The sequence below is a fragment of the Arvicanthis niloticus genome, chromosome 9 (genome assembly GCF_011762505.2).
Source record: "Arvicanthis niloticus isolate mArvNil1 chromosome 9, mArvNil1.pat.X, whole genome shotgun sequence".
Taxonomy (NCBI): domain Eukaryota; kingdom Metazoa; phylum Chordata; class Mammalia; order Rodentia; family Muridae; genus Arvicanthis; species Arvicanthis niloticus.
In genome coordinates, this window is record NC_047666.1 from 32,955,062 (window position 1) to 32,978,619 (window position 23,558).

Sequence of the window (23,558 nt, forward strand, 5' to 3'; positions counted from 1 at the left end):
CTCTGCCTCCAGCTGTGATTCTCCCAGCTAAGGTTGAGACTTGGTTTCTTGACATGGTTGGACTGCTCAGTTCCTTATCCGGAGGACCTCTCTACAGGGAGCTTCATCAGAGTGAACACAGAGAGTGGGGGGTGTTAGCAAGTTGAGGACAGGGAAGCAATGTCCACAGGATGGGTGTTTCAGTCTTCTGTAGCATAGTCATGGAGGGCTCATCACTTTAGCTACATCCTTTTTGTCAAAAGGAAGTATTTAGTACAGCCCACCTTCATGAGGAGAAAGTTATTCAAGGGTATAGACACCAGGATGTGAAATCCATTGACCACAGCCTTGGAAATATTCTCCCACAGAAATCATGTGTGGTGTCTAGTGGACACCATTTCTACTACTTCTAAATGCCCCTGCAAGGAAGGGCCATGCTCAGTTTCACATTTTCCTGGACTCTTGCCCCTTACTTCAGAGGATGGAACACTTCCTATGACAACAGATAACAGAAACTGACAGTCCCTCGTTTACTCTGTAGACTCATCCTTTTCACCACAAAGCAGCCGCAGCCAGGGTGGGTCCTGAAACTCAGACCTGATCATGATACCTGCTCAGAATCTTCCCATGATGGAAAAGATTGCTCATGATGTGCTTCTCCTGTCTTATCCTGGTAGGGAGGCCTTGTGTACCAGCCTAGCTTTCCCTGTCAAGTCTCATTGTTTTCACATCACCTATCATTGACTGTGTTGTTGGCCATGCATATGCTTTGGGTGTTTTTCAAGCAAGCCGTTTTCTCTTCCCATCTTCCTCTCAAATACTGTCCTCTTCAAGCCTCATCATGCCCAGAAAAATGGATACTCTCTCATCTACAGAGCTCATGGGGGAGATAGAAAATGCTAATAGTTTATCACTGTTCTAGTTAGGGTTATCATTGCTGCTATGAAACACCATGACAAAAACAAGTTGGGAAAGAAGGGGTTTCTTTGGCTTAAGCTTGCACATCACTGTTCATCACTGAAGGAACTCAGGCTAGGAACCAAAGCAGGACAGGAATCTGGAGGCAGGAGCTGATGTAGATGCCATGGAGGGATGCTGCTTACTGGCTCCCTCCCTCTGGCTTTGCTTAGCCTTTCTTATAGAAAATAGCATTTCTTATAGGCTAGTAGCATTAGCCTAGGGATGGCACCACCCACAATGGACTGGTTCCTTTCCCCATCAATCACTAATTAAGAAAATGCCTTATAGGCTTGCCTACAGTCTGATATTATGGAGGCATTTTCTCTTTTGTTCTTTCTTCCTTTCTCTCTTTCCTTTTTCTTCCTTCCTTCCTTCCTTTCTTTTCTTTTTCTTTTTTTTTTTTTTTTTTTTTTTTTTTTTTTTTTTTTTTTTTTTTTTTTTTGATTTTTTTTTGGAGACAAAGTATTTCTGTATAGCCTGGGCTGTTTTTTAACTTACTCTGTAGACAGAAATTGGCTTCAAACTCACAGAGATCCATCAGCCTCTGTGTCCTTAGTGCTAGAATTAAAGGCATTCACTTCTACTACTTGGCTTTGGAGGCATTTTCTTAAAGTTCCTTCCTCTTAGGTGACTTTAACTTCTGTCAAGTTGACATAAAATCTCCAACACAATCACTCTGCCCTGAGTTACTTGGATTGCATCTGGTGCCAGCCAACATGATGGTTGATAATAACATTTTGGGAGATGTTTCCTAAGCAAAGGGGTCCTGGATGTCACTAGGTAACACATTTGCTTCCTAGCACTTGGCTCTTGGCCTCTTCCTCATCTAAGAGATGCCCTCCCTGGGAACAGAAAGTGGTGATATCACACCTTTGGGTTATTTTGTTTCCAGGGTTCCAAAATGGATTGATATGTATTTATTCAAAAGAATGAATGGTATGGTCTTTGAATGAAAGAGCTTCGTGTAAAAAAGATAACCCATCATTTCTGCAAACAACACAAGTCAGCACTGATGAATATGCAGATGCTCGGTGTTTTACATGGAGCCATGACCCATGTCACATTGACATTGACAACATTGTAAATACATAGAATTACTCCGATTTCACAGATGAGGGGACATTAACTCAGGGAGGCACTGGTACTTAGTCACAAGGAGACTCATAAAGAGTAAACTGAATTGGAACAAACTAAGGATAAGTGCTACTACTTCTTAGGGTTTTAGTATGTGCCAAACTCTTGACCTTGGTGTTCTCATTTCACCTTCCTAGAAACAATCAAATCAGATACAATTATCTTTGAATCAGAATGAAACAAAACAAACCCAAAAACTGATATGTAAGGAATTGAAGAATATTGCCTGGATTATGTAACTAGAAAGAGGCAACCATTCATATTCTCTTCCAGTACATATCTTCAATGTAGTGACATTTTAGTAGAGAATTCAATTTTCAAGTATGAACTATTTTAGGATATATGTTAGAACCTCAGGCCAATAATAGTGGTGAAGGCTAGCCTTTTCTTTTTGATTATTTTCCTAAATAATGACACTGGCATAAATATTTAGAAGGCTTGAAATCATCACGTTAAGGCAAGCAATGAAATATCTTACTGAGAACTTTAACTCTACTTGACAGAGAAATCAAGGCTAATTTAAAGTCAGCCATGAAAATGTTCCTCATGTGCATGCTAGTCCACGAAGGGAAACATGCCAATATACAAGAACTTGGGAACATTTTTATTTCCTGCTGTCTTGAAAGCAATTACTAAACCATAACTGGGGATTTTATTTCTCTTGCCTGGCTTTTCACTGGCGTTATATAGCTGATGGCAGTGACATTAAACACTTTGAATATCATGACCTTCTAGGGTGGACACATGCCCCCATACTCCATTGTTTTCTTCTCCTGTCTACAGTGTATTTTATCTCCCTCCTTAACTCCACATGGTGATTTGAACCCAGGCCTAGTTAGTATACACATCTATGCAGTGTCCTTACACAAAGCCTCTCAAGGTCCTCTATTTCACCAATAGAGGTGCAAGCTACTGTATTGAACAGGAAGCATTGAAAATAACTGTCCCTCAGAGACCAGAATGTCTGAAACTTGAGTACTTGCACAAGGGAAGACCACAGTAAATAATAACCAATAATAAAAAAAAACCCTAACCAAGATTAATAACCAAAAATGGGCCAAAAGATAATTCTACCAGTTTCTCTGAGTCATTGAGGAAAAAATGAACAGAAAGGCTTTCAACATCTTCATCAGCCCAGAGGTTGGTAGGTTTTATTTTATTTATTTTTTTTTTTGTTTAGTTTGGATTGTTTATTTATTTATTTTTTGTGGATGGTTTGTTTTTGCTTTGATTTGGTTTGATTTTTTGTTTGTTTTTGTTTTGTTGTGTTTTGTTTTGTTTTTCTGACAGGCTCTTACTCTGCATCCCTAGATAATCTTGTACTCGCTATATGGTCTGGTCTGGAACTCATAGAGACCCACATGCTTCTGCCTCTGTCTTTGCCTCTGCTTCCCAAGTACTGGGGTTTAGGGGTTGTGCTGCCATGCCCAGTCCAGGCCAGAGGCTTTAAAAGCAGGCTGATGATTAGAATCAGTTGGAAGTTCCCATATGCCCATGTTTCCCAGGAACCATCACAGGCATGTGGGTTCAGGCATTCAAGGCCAGAGCTTAGAAAGCTGTGTGAACAAGCCCCTGAAGGATTATGGTGGCAAGATGGGTAGAAGTCACTAGTTCCTCTGGCTCTACCACCCATCTGCTATAAAACAGAACCCGGCCCCATGAAGTGTCGTGCCCCAAATGGTACTTCGTGTCTGGTAGCTGGTAGCAGGTTTGGCCCAAAGAATGGCAACAAGATTTTCGATTCCTCCCAAGAAGTTTATCATTTACCTAGCCTCTTGCATGCCTAAACTTACTATTTCACTTGATTCAACCAAAACACATATTCCCTACTGTGCACCTCTATGAACTGCCTTTCCACACATTAAACTCACAACAATGAAGACACTCATGATGATGATGGTGATGGTGGTGATGATGATGATGATGGGCAGAAGTGATGGTTATCTATAGCTATTTTTGGAACCTATAGCATGTGTATTATCTCTGAGCTTGGTAGCTCTGTAAGACATGTCTCCATTTTTCACAATGTGAAAACTGAGTCATAGCTTGAAGTGTCAGCAGGAGCAAGATGCAAATCAGGATCCTAAAAACTCCTACCCAACTTTGTCATTCCTCACTAGCCGAGGCATTTCCAACAGATCACTGAGCCTCTTCATGCCTTTACTTCTGCAAAGGTGTGTGTGTGTGTGCGTGTGTGTGCGTGTGTGTGTGTGTGTGTGTGTGTGTGTGTGTGTGTGTGTGTGCGTGCGCCAGGGCAGGGGGAGGGGGGCGGATAACCAATTCACAAGGCTATTATTTAAACATAATAAACTGATGTATGTTTGAAACAAACCTTGGGGCTATGAAACATCGTCGTAGTCATTTTTATAAGCCATAGTTTCCCAAAATATGTCTTGGAAAAATGTATGACCACTCTCAGTAAACAGGTTGCAAGTAATTTCAGCATTAGAGATTCTTGGTGCTCATTAGCATAGTAAAGACGGCCAGTCAACCGACAGTTAAGCATTGCTCCACGTTACCCGGAGCTAGAGGATGGTATTAGCTAGAATTATTTTTTAAATCACTTAGTTTTTACTTTGCATCCAGCCAAGAAGGAAAGGGGGCCCTTTCTGCCTGATTTGCTGTGGAATTACTTGGGTAATCACCCTCCACCCCCTTGTGCTTAGAAAAGACTCGGACTGCAAGAATATACCATTAAGTTCTTGCTTTGATTCTGGCTGTTAATCCCATGGCCCAGCTTGACATTGTCTCTTAGCAACCTCCTGTCCTTTTCCCCCTTTCATTCCAGTGTCTCTAACAACACTTCCTCTCTCTAGTTTTTCTTCAGCTGGCCTGTGGCTTTCAAGGCCCCTTAAGCCTAGTGTACACAGAAAGCAGGAGCTGAAGGCCTGTGCACATATTTATGTTAATAATGCTGAGGGGAGGAACAGGCTGTTCTGGAAGCTGCTTTCCAACTGTCACATAAATCAGTCAGGGAAAAAAAGGGGGGTTACTATTTTCACAAAGACACTGCCGAGTAGAGCAGTGGGACTTGGCAATATGTCAGCCCCTAGCTCCAGTGCCCCCCCCCTTCCCATGAGCTTTATGTAATGTCCTCTGAGTCCTCCACTGTCCCATAATGTCTCTGGGCCACAGGGGTTGGCTGATTTCATAGCTGCAGAAGATTTCCAAGTCAGAAGGGATCTTTGAGATCATCTACCATTCAATCAAATGGAAACTTCTAATAAGTGCCGATTCCTGGGCCCTTTCTCTGGAGATTCAGGGTCAGTTGTCCAGACTGAAGATATAATTATCATTTAATGAGGACTGGGAAGTGCCAGTGTAGTCATAGCTCCATAGAGACCCCAAGGTCCAAAGCACCGAAGCTGCTAGTGACAGGGAGAGCCTTGATTTACAGTAGTATTTGCTTCCACCATGAAGCGCTATAACTGAGTCCTGGGGTAGACAGCATCAGAAAGACCCAGACAACGTTCCCATCAGCACTGTGCATCCAATCTTTGAGGAGCCCACACAAATGTGCCCTCCCTTCTCTTAGTTCACTAGACCAGCTGAACCAGAACCTCTTCAAGGACCCTTCAGCACACATTTATTAGACTTAGAGAAAAATCTTTTGAGGAACACTAAAATATATTTTTCATTAGTATACAATTACATCAGATACAGTAGGCCAGTGGCATTGTGAACTACCAACAGGTAGCTTTGTCATTTGCCCAGGATTTCCAAGAAGCAGGTGGCTCTATCTTGAAAGATTTTGAGGTAAAAGATATTGAGATAGTTAAAGAAAACCCGTCAAGAAGTAAGGATGGGATGAAATACCCAGTTACTGTCAAGAATAGTGAGGGAAAGGAAATTCAGTGTCGATATGTCATGACATGTGCCAGTCTTCACTCAGACCGTAGTTCAGAATTGAGTGCCTGCAATCCTGACCCTCAAATTGTCCCATTCCGGGGAGATTACCTGATCTTAAGGCCAGAAAAGGACTACCTTGTAAAAGGAAATATTTATCCGGTCCCAGACAACCGATTTCCTTTCCTAGGAGTCCACTTTACACCAAGGCTGGATGGCACTATCTGGCTAGGGCCTAATGCAGTGCTTGCCTTTAAATGGGAGGGTTACAGACCCTTTGACTTCGATGCCAGAGATGTTATGGAAGTAATTCTCAAAAGTGGTTTCATTAAACTGGTGTTCCAGAATTTTTCTTATGGAGTTAGTGAAATATATAAAGCCTGTTTTCTCAATGAAACAGTGAAGCATCTTCAAAAGTTCATTCCTGAAATTACCATCAGCGATGTACTTCGAGGCCCTGCTGGAGTGCGAGCCCAGGCCCTGGACAGAGATGGAAAACTGGTAGAGGATTTTGTGTTTGCTGGAGGAACTGGCGAGATTGGAGACCGCGTTCTTCATGTGAGAAATGCACCTTCGCCTGCTGCCACTTCCTCCCTGGCAAATTCTAGAATGATAGCAGAGGAAGTACAGCAACGGTTTAAGTTATGAATGGTGGAGGGTGCTGTACATGCGTTATAGTCCCTACATCAGCAACGACGGTCTACAGGCTGCAGTTTAAAGTTTTTTTTTTTTTTTTTTTAAAAAATGGTTTTAAAACCATGCCTTTAAGGCTAAAATAACTATTGACTTACTAATAGGATACAGTAGATATAATAATTTTAAAAACTTCAGGTCCATATTCTTGTGAACTGAAGAAAGAAATGAAATGTATCACTACCTGTTCCGGACTCCAAGTTTATTAGAGACTTAACCCAACCCACCTCAATCTAGGCAGGGCTCTTATAGAACATTTGGGAAGACAGCATAAAAGATGGACTGTGCCTAAATAAATGTTTGGACTTGAGAGAGAGAGAGAGAGAGAGAGAGAGAGAGAGAGAGAGAGAGAGAGAGAGAATACATGGTTAGATTATGGGGGCTCAGTTCTTTGTAGTGAGTGTCAGAGTGTATGTGTGTGTTCATATATGTGTATAATTTTTCTGTCCATGTGCCCATGCACCCATGCATGTGGGTGTGTTCATGATGGTAAGAGGTCAATGTTGGGTATTTTTTTTCTATTGACATTTCTCTACCTTATCTTTTGGGATAAGGTCTCTAACTGACCCTGAACATCACTGATTGAGCTAGACTGGGTGACCAGAAAACCTCAAGGATGCCCTGGTCTGTGTCCCCAGTACTGGGATTATAGGCACAGCTTTTTATGTCAGTGTTGGGGATATGGACTGGACCCTTGTGTTTGTGAGCAAGCTCTTTCCCAGCTGAGTCTTCTCCTGAAGTGTCCATCCATTCCTGAAGTCATAGGTGTTCATCTGTAGTTAGGCTAAGTCTCAAGGAACTAGGTTGGTTTCTACAAACACACATCAGGTTCCTGAGATTGCTCAGCTACTTCCTTTCTTGCCATGCTTCCTCTATCCTCCATGAGTGTCACTCAGGTCTTTTATTTGCTCTCCCATGGGATGCCATATGCCATTGCATGATGCCGTATGGTGCCCTCATCAGACATGTCCCTGATTTTGAACTTTTCTACTTCTAGAACTGCAATCTGTTCTATACAAAGTATGCAGCTGTGGGTTGATTTTGGTTTGCTTGTTTGCTTTTGTTGTTATTGTTGATGACAATAATGATGTTTTGTTTCAGATCCCAACTCTCTAAATAAGTCATACAACTGTTCTGAGTTCCTATTTCTTCATCTGCAAAATAAGACTACATATATAAACCTTACCTAACTTTGAATTTCATAATTCAAATGTTATTTCTGCTTAGAAGTCTTTGCTAAGTTTTCAGACTAGAACATGGCCTACCTACATGGGAACAAAAAAGTACCATGTATACCCACCTGCTTTATAGTATTGATCACAATTTATCAATCAAGCAATTGAGAATTACCAAGACCTTTTGAATGAACTGATAACTAATTATGATTTGAATATATAGATTCAATGCAGATGATTAGTTATTCCTTACCTCATTCATCAATATTGAAGTGTCATGATATAGGATACGCAGATGTCCTGGTCAACATTAAATTCATTAAATGCCAGCCTGGCATAAGGCTGGCATTCAACCAATCCATGTTAAACAAGCAAATGGCTGAGCAAATGGCCAGATCAATGACTACTATATAGAACGTACCTGACACACAAACAAATGTTACTTTTAATTACTCCCAGAAAGGTTCAGCTTCCCCAAAGGCTTGAGGTGGCTTTAGGCTTCATTTTTATCTTTTTAAAAAATTATTTATTTATTTATTTTAAATTTCATGTATTAATGTTTTGCCTGCATGTATATTTATATAACGATGTTGGATTCCCTAAAACTGGCATTACAGACAGTTGTGAACTGCCATGTGGGTGGTGGGAATGGAACCCAGATTCTCTGCAAGAGCATCTGGTGCTCTTAACTGCTGAGCCATCTCCCCACATCTCCACACATCATTTTAATGCATTCCAATAATCTATCTTAAGGTTTTCACATGAGTGGAAGGAGCATAGGAAAGTGTGACAGCTGCCTTCTTCATTTGCCAGAAACTCATGTGGCTCTTGCACACCCCCAGCCTCAGGGATGCAGTTATTCATAAACACACACAAACACACACACACACACACACACTTACAGATGATAATGCCTGATGGCATGAAAAGCCTTGGTCTGTATTTGAGAAACTGTAGGATTATCAGGTTCTTAACCAGTGACAATGATTCTCATTTCCATCACAAGACAGACTGTTAGGAACATGACAGGTCTGTGGGCAGCTACACTGACATAATCCCAGCACCACTCAAACTGTGGGCCAAACCTATGACAGCCTCTGGGCTTCCCACTGACCACCAAATGACAGGCTAAAGACGTTTGGAAGAAGGTTTATTTGTGTATATTCTAGGTTATAAATCAAGAAACTATTTGACACATATTTTAATTGTTCTGGCTAGTAGTTATGCTCCAGAGATTTGGCCCAATGCACGAATTCTCTCACTTCACTCTCTGATTGGTGGACATCATCGCCATCACTACTTGTTGATATTTAGTTTTTCTTTGAGTGGGAAAACAACTTTCCCACCATTCAGACCTCACAGAACTGCTTTTTGATAGTAACCCCAAGATGCTGAAGAGCACAGTCCTATTCGGGACCCTGCCCTGGACCGTGGTAATGATGTTGCTCATCTTTACATCCCTAAAGCAGAGGAAAGGTACACAGGCACATTCTAATGCTGCCTCCTGAAGCAGTTGTTCCTGTGGATACAGTGGAGATGGTCTTGAAAAATGGCAATGCTCCTGCCTCTTCATCTTGGTTACCATAACAGACATGTGCCTCCCTCAGATGAAGACATTTGCAGAGATATTTCTTGTCAATATATGTGTCTTAGTTGTCTCTCTGGGGAATCTTGAAGCCTACACTGATGTTCTTGCAGTATGGATAGAGATTCTTTTTGATATTTTCTCCCAGATCCTTTTCTTATTTTGAAAGATGGTAGACTGCCATTGGCAGGCATGCTTGGTCTGTGGTGCTCTGTGTCTAGCAAAAAAAAAAAAAAAAAAAAAAAAAAAAAGCATCATTAGTTTCTTATGGATGAGAAGACAGGTTGTTAGGAATTTCTCAAACCTTACATTCATAGTGCCAGGAATCACAAGCCTTGGACCCATACTTAAATGCTTTCTTCAGTCTTTAGTTCAACCAGTAGATATTGCTTAGCACCCACTATGTGTCATGTTTTCATGTAATGTGTTACAGGCAATAGTCCATGTCATTATGAGACAGAATGGACATAAAGAATCTAAGTCAGTTGTGTGACCCACTAGACATAAAGGTCCCATGGGAAAGAAACAAGGTAGCATACAACAGTGGAGAGTGGCTTACAGTCTAAATAGGGCAGTTAAGACAAGAGCCCATGATAAAAGTCCTCTTTGAGGAAAGAAGGAAAGATTTTTAAGAGGTCTAAACTATCCTGTGGTCACAATGACCTCTCAAATGAATGGATTAAAAAAAAAAAAGCCTACTGCAGATTAAGTACCTAGTATATGTCCTGAGCTATGGTGAGTACTTTCTTAGTAGTTTGACTTGGAGTTATTACAGTAGCTCTAGAATAGTATCATCCATTTCTCAGATGAGGAAGTTGGGTCTCAACAAGGACAAGAGACTGTTCAAGATTACAGTTACTAAGTGATGTATATCTGGATTGTAGACTCAGATCCAACTCAGCTCTGTTCTTCAGACTTCCACCATTCTGCCCTTCCTTCCAGAAAGCTGCCTTTCTTCACATCCGGTTGCCCTTTTACCATGCTGACCTACTACCACACTGTCCCTCCTTGTTCATTCTTCTTTCCTGGACTGATGAGAGCCATAAAGTGAGGAAGAACTGTGGAGCAGTTATCCATGACTCAAGTAAGAGTCACCTTATCACTCCCTGAGAGACCAGATCATCCGAATCTGGATGCTTGCTTCTCTCCCTGTTCTTGATCATCCTCTCTTACACGATGCTTGATAATGGTTTGTTCTTGAGCGGGGCAGACAACAGATCTGGAGAAACAATTCCCAAGTATAATACCTGAGAGAACACTTAAAAGGAGGAAATATATTTTGGCTTATAGTTTCAGATGTTATAACTATAATCTTCATTCAGCTGGCTCCATTGTTTATGGTCTGTGGTGAGATGGAATGTCACAATGGAAGAGCATATGAGGGCACAGCTGTTCACCTCTTGGGTGCCCAAAGTACCCATCAACAAGACATAGCCACCAAGAACACAATTCAGTGACTTACTTCCTCCAAGTTGGCCCCACTCTTCTAAGTTTCCAGCATTCCCAATGATATCACATTACAAATCCATAAATAGATGGATCCATTGATGAATATGGAGTCCCTGTGGTTCAATCAACTTTCTGTAGCACCAGAAGCTGGAGAGGGAGAGTTTTACAATAAGCCTTTTGGAGGGTGGGGAGGGAGGGATTATTTGAAACCTAAAGTAGAACAGTACCTAAGAGTTCATTGTTCTCCATTCCCCAAGAGGAATGCGTTCCTGATAATGAACAGTAGAATAAGATAATCCAGCACTGAAGGTGGGAAGTTTATCATCCTTCTAGGTACCCAAGAAGAACTAACCATTCTCAAACTTGGAGTATTGCTTTTGACTTGGCAAGTATGGAGTTAATCAATGGACTCCCCTAAGTCTGACCTCATCTACTCATGCTTCAATCCTTTACCCCCATGGGCTCTCAGAGCAGCATGGTCTAGAAGGACTTTGCCTGCCAAATGTAAATATACTTGGACAAACAAGGATGCCCTATCTCCCTATAGCCTTGTGAAGACATTAATGATCACATGCCAAAGAACATTCATTATGACTCCTGCGAGCTTGAATATGGTCACTAGATAGCAAGCTTATCAAGCTAGACCAGCACAGACGGGAAGTGACTGGCATGAGAAAGCTTAGAGATATCAGGAACACCACAGACATGCACTGGAGATGATGAGAAAGGAAATATTGTAGAGGAAAATCTGCACATCCCCTCTTTCTGGATACCACAGAGTTCCACAGTCTCATTTGCTTTTCAACTCCAGCAAGTCTAAGGCAGAGAGTACTCCTTTCCATGCACTGGACACATGTTCATTTACATGAGGAGCAGTGAGGAGGAGGAGGAAGAGGAGGAAGAGGAGGAGGAAGAGGAGGAGGAGGAGGAGGAAGAGGAGGAGGAGGAGGAGGAAGAGAAGGAGGAAGAGGAGGAGGAGGAGGAGGAGGACGAGGAGGAGGAGGAGGAGGAGGAGGAGGAGGAGGAGGAGGAGGGTTTCCAAGTATTTCTATACACTGAAAGCACGGCTGCTGGCATTAGCTTGCTTATCTTATTCTAGTGCTGAAACAGCCCAGTCTTTGGAGTACAAATGAGGACACAGAGACAGCATGTCCAAAGCCAGAGTTCATGTGTGATGGGAGCATAATGTGTGTGACTCATGTCCAGGTGTCTTGAGTCAAGCTTTAAGTATGTTTTCTCCCAGACAAGGAAGAATGTCTGCTGATAGGATTATTTGAAAGTTCAACATGATCACATTCATATTCTCTCTCTCTCTCTCTCTCTCTCTCTCTCTCTCTCTCTCTCTCTCTCTCTCTCTCTGACTCTATTGTCTGTCTACCTTTTCACCTTCCTCTATATTCTTGTCTTAATTTGGATTTAAGTTTACCCCAAGGTATAATGTGAACCTCATCAGAAGGTAGCCACCTTAGGACATGTTACAGCTGAGATCCCCAGAGAGACATAATAATGAGACCTTAGTGTTCTCCAGTGCCTGCCAGTGTGTACTATCCTCATTAGGAGCAGCACACAGGAAAGTATCTGATAACCCAGGTTGCTTAGTCAAGGTCCCAGCCCCCAGTCCTTTGGAACCTTTCTTGGTAAGATTCTACACTTATCATACTTAGATATATCTGCCAGAATAACGTCTGTGTCCTGGCAAATGAGGCTCTATAAGGAAGGGACTACGTGTACCCTCTTAAAAGCTGTCCACTTGGTCCAGTGCACGGTGCCAGGCTTTAGATAAGACCTACAAATGTGAGGGTAAAATGCAGAAAGGAATAAAGTAATGATGTCATAGCAATGATTTAAATGCCATCTGTGACAGTTAACAGTGCCAATTTGACAGGATCTGGAATCAGAGGAGATCAACTTCTGGGCATGCCTGTAAGCAAGCTTCTAGATTAGGTTAAGAGAGTGGGGAAATCCAGCCATAAAGAAAGGGAGAATGACTAAGCAGCACCATTCATTGCTCTCTTCTTCCTGACTGTGGATGTCTCAAGCTCCTGCCATGATACCTTCTACATCATGCTGAGCTTGCTGCACCCTCAAACTGTGAGTCAAAATAAAGCCATTCTACCGTAAGTTGCTTGTCATGTATTTTATCATAACAACTAGAAAAATAATGCACCATCCTCATGACGGTTACTGGTGTTTTGAAAGGAGATTCTTGTAAGGGTCACATTGAAACGTCATCAGTATTTCCACAGAAGGGACAGCCTACTTTGGAGTCAGTAGTCTGGAGGGGAATTCATCTGTCCAGTATTTCTCAAGTGACATCTAGGCAGAGCTCTTGGCAGAAATACAGCCCCATCGCCACAATCAAGAGTGTCTTGTCTTGACCTCAAAGACAAGGACTGTGGGAAAGGTGAAAGAAACTGCATTCAGGGAGGAGCTTTCTGGGAATCTCCAGTTATTCCATCCCAAATGTGACCCGGGCAAAGAGCAGGCAGCAGAGTGTAGAAAGTGAGGTTCTTGGGAGGCAAAGAAAGTATGAACCAAATGGTAATTCTGCTGGCTCTTTCTTCAATCTTAGACGCAAAATGGGAGAGGAACATATCAGTTGGCCCAGCAAAGGCCTGTCCTGTCTGCAGTGTGTGTACTACTTCTTGCCTGGCCATAATCCATTCCAGCAGTGAGGAAAAACTTGGGAGAAATGCACGTACCTAATTCTTTCCCCAAGTGCTTATGGGATAAGTGTGACTATGCCAAATGCTGCATTTGCCAAGTATCCTCTTGTCATGCCAATATTAACAGCCTGTGATTGTACAGGCAACAGTGCTGGACACTGTGTCATTCCTGGTAGGAAGAAGGTAACCACTGCTTGTGCTCACAGCCAACAGCGGCTGTTTGAATAGGCACTTCCTCTCTGAGGGGAGTTGGTTCGTAATTTTTCTTTCGCCACTACTGGAAGTCCTTGAATGGCAATATTACAGCTTGTACCCATTCAGAACAGGAAAGTTTGACATCTGCACATGATTTTAACACGAGAGGAAGATAAGTACAGTCTTATAAGAACCAGGAAAATAATTTCTATGATGTAGCTCATGATGTAATCGTTGTACTGGAGGTTGGTCTTCAGCCAGGGAGCCTTTCCCTGGTTATTTTTAAGCTTTACTGACATTTTCAAGGCAAGGACCCCAAGGGAAAGGAAGACTCTTAAGTCCCTGAAGAGTCATGCTGTTTTAACTTCATTTAAACCCAAAGAAATGGTTTTGTAGAAAGTATGACAGCTTCCTGCAAGGAAGTGTGATGTAGGGGTGCAATCCTGACTGCTTGGGAGATCTGAGTCCCCTGGGAAGGACTCATCTACCTCACAGGAAGGATCTTTTAGCAACTGAGAATAGACAGGCACAAAATCTGATAGGGTCTTAGATCATCAGCCTGAGTTCTTTTCAACTGATCTGAGACAAAGGACCAGTTCTGTTGTTTAATTTCACTTGGCTTGGATTGTTCTTTCTGAACCTTTCATTAAGCCTATTTTTTTTAATCTATAAAATTAAATAGATAAAAGGGGAGTGGGGAGACAGCAAAATGTGAGCTCCTGTTTTGTTTATTAGGATTAGGTCAAGTGCTCTTTAATTTTGGGATTCTTTTCCTCAGTCTGGGTGTTGGTTAAACAGACAATGTTTGTAGGAATGTGTTGAGCTGCAAATAATGTCTACATGGCCCCAGGTAATTCAGTGGCAGTCTGGAGAAGCCTACAGTGGCAACCGTCTGACTCTTACATAAACAAATATTTTGGAGTATAAAGAGAATGAAAACAATGGCCAAAATAGAGACAAGAAGCTGAGGGTGGATATTGTTGGGATGACAGAGACCAAGATGAAAGAGTAGATCAGGAGGAATAGAAAGAATCTCAGAAAAAGCATATTTTCTCTGAGAAAGCATTTGTATGTATGTGTGTAATATTGTATCATTTAGTAAGGATGGATAATAATGATACTCATTAAAGAATAATAAGTAATTAAACAGATTAATTTTGTGTAAAATGGGACACAGAAAGCTCTGTTCATTGTAACTAAGGGATCTACAAGCCTATAATATACCAGATATAAAGGTTCTCATTTAGGTCAACTTGGGGACACTGGGCAAATAAAGTATCATCCCTCTCACTACACCTCGCTACACATATACACCAATACACACACACACACATATGCAAACACAATACACACACATACACACACATACACAAACATAATACACACATATACAAACATAATATACACATATTCACACACACATACATACACACACATACACACACCCCAACACACATATACACACATACACACCCACAGACACCTATATACCAACACACACATACATATACCCGCGCATACACACACATACCCGTATACACTCCTACACACACATATATACCACACACACACACACACACACACACACACACACACACACACACATGTCCTCTTTCCAAACTGCAGATTGGAAAACAGACTTTTATAAAAATCTGTTTTTCTTTTTCACTAAATAGCAAAGTTTATATTCATAAGACATCACAGTTAATGATTCTTGAAAGCAAATTTAGAATTAAGTTTGACGATTACAAACTAAATTTGACAATTATAATAAAACACTGGATAAGTTGTGAAATTGTTTCTTTAAAGCTATAGGATTCAGTTCTCAGCAAAGGAAGCCAAGCGTTCCTTTGTTACTCTAGCATTTTGGAAAGGAGACAAATTGTTGGGTAGGTAAGACAAAAGACTGGAAATCTACAAGCATTTCAGTTTCTAGTCCAAGACAGCTGTTGGGTGATATCACCCAGTGTGCAAATAGCTGTGCATGGAGGGAATTAACAGATGAAAAGGTAGACCACTTGATATGGGTATGTAAACGTGCTTTCTCTGTCTCTTTGCATTTTCCTTATAGATAGGCACACCTAAAAGTAAAGTTACATAGGACAGCATTTATAAACTGTAAAGACACAGGAAAGGGTTCAAGACAGTGAAATTGGTGGAGAAAGATAAACATTTCAAGATTCAGATCATGTTGCTGCCCAAATGCAGTCTCTAAGGAAACAGCTAGAAGAGCCATTCAACTCTCAGTTTCCTTCCAAGGAATAAAGAGCTGTCTATGGGCAAAGGAAATGCCAAGAAAATGCCAATTTGTGTCATACTAACATCTCTCTCAAGGCTGAGCCTGGACTTGGAGAACATGAACCACTGGCTGTGGGGAACAGGTGGCCCTGAGGGTTTGAAATTTGGGTTTTTAGAATAGCTGAGGGAAATCTGAGCAGAGATCAACACAGACAATCTACTCATCAGACAATGCACTGACATCAGAGAGTCAGCTGCCATGAGTGGCAGAGTCAACCTTTGCATGGCTCCCAAGGTGAACTCAGAGAAACAAAACACCTAAAAACATATTTGGAAATGATTTCGTTAGAGACAGACTGCAACTGCTAGAGGGAAGGAAGAAAGGAAACGCAAGAGGCACTTTAAAGTGAGAGGCTGTAAGTGAGTAGTCCTGGGGGCTGGGGGAGGGCTGCAAATGAAGAAGGAATGTTCTGTAACACAGTAACTGTCCTGTTTCAGAGCAAATAACCGGCAAAGGCTACCTTCCTCCCAGGTGGCAGGGCAGCATGGTTTAGGATAACCACTAATGTCTCCTACAGTCTTAATATGCTCCTTTCTGCATTTATAATTTTCATAGAGGCAGCTTCCTGCAAAGTAAGTAATGAGTGTAAGACGATGCTCTTTGGGGAGTTGTAAAGACAATCTAAGAACAAGTCATCTCAGAGTAGCAAACTTCACAGCCGGAGACCATTTCCATTGCATAATGTACATAGCCTGGAGCTTTCTTTCCCCAAATCTACCCAGTTGTGTCATTATTTCACTTACTTCATCGGGGAAATCATTGTTTAAAAACTGAATGTAAATGATGAAATATTCCTTGATTTTTATCTTTTGCAGAAGAATATCTTTCTTCCCTCACTTCCTGTCATAGAAGAGTTTGGCCCAAATGGGCGATGAATTGCTCCAAGTCGGCTGACAGTCCCAGAGGGAGGACTGGGAGTAAAAATAACTAGCTGATTACCAATAGGGAGCAAATTGGCCACTTGAGACCTCAGTGGCTAGAATGACAAATGAGAAACAACGAAAATCCTCATCAGGGGACCAGACTTTCTGATTAGTCCAAGTGCTTACTGCTTCCCCAGCCTCTCTTTCTCTCCCTGCTGTGGGATGATTTACATCTGATTGGACATCATTTTGTATTGGGGGCAGTCATTTCTAAAAGGGTGTGTGGAAGACTTTGAAGTACTTAATTACAACCAGGAGGCATTTAGGGCTGAGCATCGAAATGGAAGAAACTCTCTGTCTTAGGCTCCTGGAATATTCATTTAACACAAAGAGCCTGGTTGGTTTGGTCCGAGTATTATACTCTTATTGCTCTGAAAGGCAATCTTCCAATGTTTTCTCTACAGTGGAAGAAAATAGAAGTTAGTCAACTACTGAAACGTCTGATAATTTGGCCTCCTTTTGGAAATGATGATATTTTCTTTTTTCTTTTTTCTTTTTTTCTTTCTCCTTTCAACCAGTCTTCATTTAAACTGAGTAATCAAGAGGTGGGGCAGAGTCAATAATGAACCACAAACCTGCTTGGCGGTATTAAGTGGTGGTTGCATGAAAAGGAAAGGAGGATCTACCACTAACACCCACATGGACACAGGCTCACCCGCTTTAAGAATCAGGAAGAGGATACGTGGATGGGGAGTTTAATGTAATCGATCAAAATAGAATCCAAGGAGAAGTGACCCCTGCTTCGAAAAATGAATAAAACTATGGTAGTTTCTGAAGGAGAACCACTTGATTGAGTGGCAGTACTGATAATTTTTTATTTTATAGTGTGTGTGTGGTACTGGCACACAGGGCGTGATGTATGTGCAGAGGGCAGAGGTGGCCACCACTCCCTACCTTACTACTTCAAGACAGGGTCTCTCTCATCAAACCTGGAACTAGGCTGGTGGCTAGCAAACCCAAGTGTTCCTCTCGTGGTTCCTCCCCCAGGCCTGGGGTTGCAGTCATATGCCCTATATCATACCTTTTATGTGAGTGCCAGGGATTTGGACTCAGGTTCTCATTCTTATAAAAAGAATTGTTATTACCCATTGGTCCATCTTCTCCTCCCAATAGAACTGATGTAAAAAAAAAAAAGTGTGGCGTTGAAACAACTGCCTTGAGGAAAGTCATGTGGAGATTGCAACTGTCAAGATGAAAATGGATTTAAATGCTGTGTGTATGCATGAGCTTTCAGTACCGAGAAGGGAAATAGGCTTGATCATAAAAGTGCCAGAGAAATATTGTGTGTTCTGGGTACAGCTAGGACCACTTGAAAGCTCTCCACCTCACAGAAGGCACCAGCAAAACGAAATTCTGTGAGACTTTCCCAACAGTGAAACCAATCTCACTGTTGAATAGGGAAGATTTTTACGGGGTGAAGAAAGCTAAACCACAACAAAACCTGAATGTGATTTCTTCAGGTAACCATAGGACACATGAAGAAAGTCCTTGTAAAAGGCAGCAATGAAGAATTTGAAGAGGAACCAAGGTCAGAGTTCCAGGAACATGGACATGCAACTTTGTGGTCTTGGGTCTGTTTCAGGCAAAAGTAGGTTTGTGAACGGGAATAATTAACGGAAGCTTTTTAATTTTGTGTATTTTTCAGGGACAAGAAGCTACAGCATCACTTCTGCAGATTCTCAAAGGAATCCACGTTCCAAGATGAGACAAATACCAGTGAGTTATGTTCCTTTCAGTTTAGAAGAGATAATTCTAAGATTCCAAGGATGCTTTCCAAAGCAGGAATGACAACCAGAATATTTGACGCTATTGTGCTATTTACTGATGCTGCCGCCTTACAGGAAGCCGATGACTATTCTATTTGACTGAATGAGAAGAAAAGGAAGTCATTTCCTGTCAATCCTGCTTTGGATTCCTGGACAGTTTAAGAAGCACCATTGATCTGATCATTGGCACTGAGGAGGAAATGACCATCCACTGAAAACAGGCAGGGCTCATCCCAGTTTGATATGGGCAGTGAGTGAGTGGTTCCTGATGTAGCCCTTTCTGTAAACTACCATTTCACAGGTATGTAAACCCGTTCCCTTCTTTAAGTAGCCATATTGGTGGTGCCTCTGTTGGAAGGTTACAGGGAAGAATAACTACGGAGTCATGAGGAAAGCATTTGGGAAGCTGATTTGTTTCGGCTTTCCTGGTGATCTCTCAAAACGGGAGGTATTTTTGTCGAGTCAATTCAGTCAGTAGTCTCTTGGATTTGGGGACTTAAAAATCATGTTACACGGGCCCATCTGCACACTGATGTGAGCCGTTTGAGGCAATGCTGCTGTGATTGAGAAGCATTGCCACTACAAAGCTTTAGCACGAAGCCAAACAGGTTATAATGACATGGGACTCTTATTAATGACTGAAGTTTTAAAGGATAAAATCTTTACAGTGAAATAAGAAAAATCTCAAGAAAAAGATTAGGCTCTAATAAAACTGGGCTGTGTTTTAAGAGTGGTTTTCTATATTCAATGTTATTACCCCTCACTTATACTCAGAAAAATATGTTATACTCAAGCTGGTCCATAGTCTTCAGAAATAAGAATGGATATTTTACTTTGATGTAATATTAATATGTTGCATACACAAAGTAAACACTTTTGGTGATAAACAAGTTGGCTATAAATGTCAGCAAGCTTATTTTTCTCTTTCAGTTTTAAAAAAGATTATTTGTATTCTATGTATGTTAGCATTTGCCTGAATATATGTCTGTGGGTGGGTGTCAGAAGCCCTGGAACTGGAGTTATAGACAGTTGTGAGCTGCAATGTGGGGGCTAAGATTGAACCTGGATCCTCTGGAAGAACAGCCAACTGTTCTTCACCACTGAGCCATCTCTCCAGCTCCAATTTTCTCTTTCTTAATAGCACCATGCATGTTCAAACTAGTTAAAACTAAAGTTTTTTTTAAACATGTAAAGATGTGATGATTATAGCAGCAAGGGTTTAGGGTTTTCCCTTTCCTCTAGTCTCCCTTTACTTTTATAAGTGCTTCTGGGAAGTTGTGATGCTTCTTACTTTCCACATCATAAACACCAAACTCAGAGAGGATAAAGGGGCTGGGGGATGTTTAGTTGGGAAACTTGCAGCATAAGCATGAGATCCCGAGTTCAATTCCCAGAACCTACCTAAAAATATCAGGAATGATGGTGGCATGCATTTGGAACCCCAGTGCTGAACAGGGAGAGAGAGCTGGCTCCTGGGGCTGGCCATTTAGTCTAATTTTAGTAGGTGAGCCACCAGTCCAAGTAAGAGTGGAGTATGGCTGATTTCTGAAGACTTAAACCTGTGGTTGATCTCTGGATTTCACAAAGGTACAGGTACTATACATACATATGCACTCACAGAAACATACATGTGCACTCACAGAAACATACATGTGCACTCACAGAAACATACATGTGCACTCACAGAAACATACATGTGCACTCACAGAAACATACATGTGCACTCACAGAAACATGCATGTGCACTCACAGAAACATACATGTGCACTCACAGAAACATACATGTGCACTCACAGAAACATACATGTGCACTCACAGAAACATGCATGTGCACTCACAGAAACATACATGTGCACTCACAGAAACATACATGTGCACTCACAGAAACATGCATGTACATGAGCATCTACTTGCTCAGTGCACTTCAATAGTCCAATTTAGTTCACTCACAATGTCCTATAGAGAGCATTGTTGATAGTGACTCAGTCCTTTTCATGAGCACCAAGCTATCTGAATGTTCTCTATATCAAATCAACAGAACAGCAGGGCATATGCATCTATAATGTCATTCTTCTATTAATAGTAATAAAAAAAAAAGAAGAAGAAGAAGAGTGGCCAACAACTCTTCTGGTCACCTTCAGCTGAGCATCAGAATTCTTACTGTGCCCAATTGCTAAGAACTGAAAACAGAAATGAGACGTGTGACATGAAACTCCAGCCCAGCGCAACAGCATAACATGCTGGAGTTTATATATAGCAAATGTTTATCTCACTCTCTCATGCTCGCATGACAGTGGGAAGGGACTGATAAATCTGCGTACAGTGTCCCATGTTCCATTCACTCTTCATTTGCAAATTGTATGAGATATTCTGCACTAACCCATGGCAGGCTTTCCAAACTGTATAATCTTTTTTCTTATCATTGCTTATGTTCCAAGAAGATCTGGCTCTGGTTGCATTTATTGTGATAATGCTTTACTATTCTAAACAATTACTTTTTACCATTACTAGAAACAATCCTGTATATAAGAGCCTTTTTTATTTCCCCCCTCCTCTTCCTCCTCCTTAAATAAAGGAATTTGCCTCTACTGTAGTAGACTAGCACTGGGGTCAGATTCTTATTGCAGATAATGCCAGTGAGGAAGCATGGAAACCATTATGAAGGATACAAACCATAAACTCAGCTTATCTCTATTGAATTCTCATGGACCTCTGAGAATGAAAGGATCTGTTTGTTGATGGCTTTTCCAAATAAAAGCCACCCAAGGGCATTGATGTCATGCATCAACAGCAACACTTGAAATGTCCAGACAATCAGGAATCATTGGCATTTCCACAGCAAAAGAGTGCCTGTGCATTTGCTTTCACATAAACATTAGTGGGGCCTAACATCTGAAGTCATTGTTAGGTTTGCAGTGGGTCTTCTTTAGCATCTAATCCACAATGTGGTAGAGGCTTTGGTCTCTCCCTAATTTCTCTCTACCTATGGAACAAGTTCTTACCGAAGGGGCATTACTTTTTTAAAGTCCCCTAGGGTCTCCTCGGGTCTTGAAGTCCTTGATAGAGTGGCTGTGATCTTCAATACAATGCCTAAACCCCTTAAAGTAGGGTGCTTTTCTCATTCATTCCTTAGAAGTTACATCTCCCTAAGAGTGTAGTGCCTTCTCTTTTGAAAGATAAGGAAGTTAAAATCCAGTCATCCACAAAGGAGTAGATAACTGAAGAACACTCTGAATTCTTCCACTGATTCAGAATCTGAATGCTTTACCAAGATCCTGGTCCCCATGCACTACTACAATCTTGAGGTCCCCAAAATAGTGATGGAGACTGTGATGGCTATTCTTGTTTGTCAACTTAACTACAACTGGAATTAACTAAAACTTCCAAATGGGGAACACCTGTTTTTGAAGTGGGAAGATCCACTTCTAATCTTGATCTTTGAGGTGGGAAGATTTACCTTTAATCCAGATCTTCCAAGGTAGGAAGACCCACCTCTAACCACATGGAAGAAGGATGCTTTCACTCTTTGCCTGCTTGCCTCAGTAGCAAGTTCATGTTGTCACTGGCATTAGAGTCTGCTTCTTCAGGATTCCAGCATACATTGAAGAGCAACTGAAGCATTCAGCCTTGTGGACTGAACAACCATTGGATTCCTAGACCTTTCATTAATAGGCAGCCATTGTTGGACTAGCTAAAAGCACAGCCTGGAAGCTGTTCTAATAAATCCCCTTTTTATATATAGGGAGATTCATTTCTAAGTTGTTACTCTTAGAGAACCTTGACTAATTCAAAGACCCATGAGCATGACGGGAACTAGGAGGAGAGGTAGGAGCCGGGAACAGAGGGAAGGGAGGGAAGACAAGACAGAGGCAGAGAAAGAAAGAAGGGTTGAGATTCAGCTTTGTTCCATTATTCCTCTGGCTTGGGAAGTCACTATTACTATCATTTCTTCATTTGTCAGATGCAGCAGGGTCAATGAGGAGCAGATGGCTCACTTCCTGCAAACTTATGCCTTGGTCTAAAGGGTTCTAATGTGTGCATTTTCTACAGTGGCTTAGAAAAATGCTGTAGTATGGGTTTTCTTTTTCAAAACCTTTCTTTCCTCTTTGTCCTAGTTCTTAATTTGAGAATTTCCAGAGTCTTGCCCCACACTTTTTTGCTCCTCGATACCCCAGTCTTCTTCCTGGGTGGTCTTTCCTTCTCTAGCTCCTATTTCAAAGTCCCTTTTGTCTGATATTAATGCAATCTCTCAGGGTTGCTGTTTGCATGGTTCATCTTTTCCCTTCTTATTGCTTTCAGCCTATGAGAATCTTTGTATTTAAAGTGTGTTTTCTTTATGCAGTGTATAGTTGGGTCTTGTTTCATGTTTTAATACAGTCTGATAATTCCTGCCTTTTGACAAGATCAGGTAATTATTTGTAATTAAGGTTCAATTTAATGAACCTAATTTCTTAATTTCTGCATCTTTGCTTTTAGCTTTCCATGCTTCAAATGTTGTTCATAAATTTTTATCCTTCTTTTGCTGCCTTCCTTTATAAGAACTAGATATCTTATAGTATACTGTTTTTATTTCTTTGATTTTAAAAATATGTTTTTATTGAGAATGTCATACATAAATACAATATTTTAAAAATCATATTTACCCCCCACTTATACCTCTAATTCTTCCTGAATCTATTCTCACTCTCCATCCCCTCTCAACTTCAAGTCTTTATTTTAAAAATAAAGTTTATGCTGTCTATATATTTATAGGTGTAGAGTCATACACTAATGCATGGTTAATGTAGTTGTGGCCACACCCTTAAAGAATGTGGACTTCTCCTTCCCCAGAAGCCACCAACGTCAACAGCTGCTCATCCGGGGGTGGGAACTCATGACACCTTTCCTT

At 41.2% G+C, this 23,558-nt stretch overlaps 1 long non-coding RNA gene and 1 pseudogene across 8 annotated transcripts in view; both read left to right on the forward strand.

The window, feature by feature from the left end:
- The window catches only part of LOC143443487 (uncharacterized), a 401,606-nt gene that overhangs the window by 263,507 nt on the left and 114,541 nt on the right, over positions 1-23,558 (forward strand). For all 8 annotated transcript variants that reach the window (XR_013112531.1, XR_013112528.1, XR_013112532.1 and 5 more), the window contains one exon: positions 18,550-18,971. This is a non-coding gene — a long non-coding RNA (uncharacterized LOC143443487). The remainder of the gene's footprint in view (positions 1-18,549; positions 18,972-23,558) is intronic.
- On the forward strand, positions 3,175-6,567 carry LOC117715708 (L-2-hydroxyglutarate dehydrogenase, mitochondrial pseudogene; annotated as a pseudogene).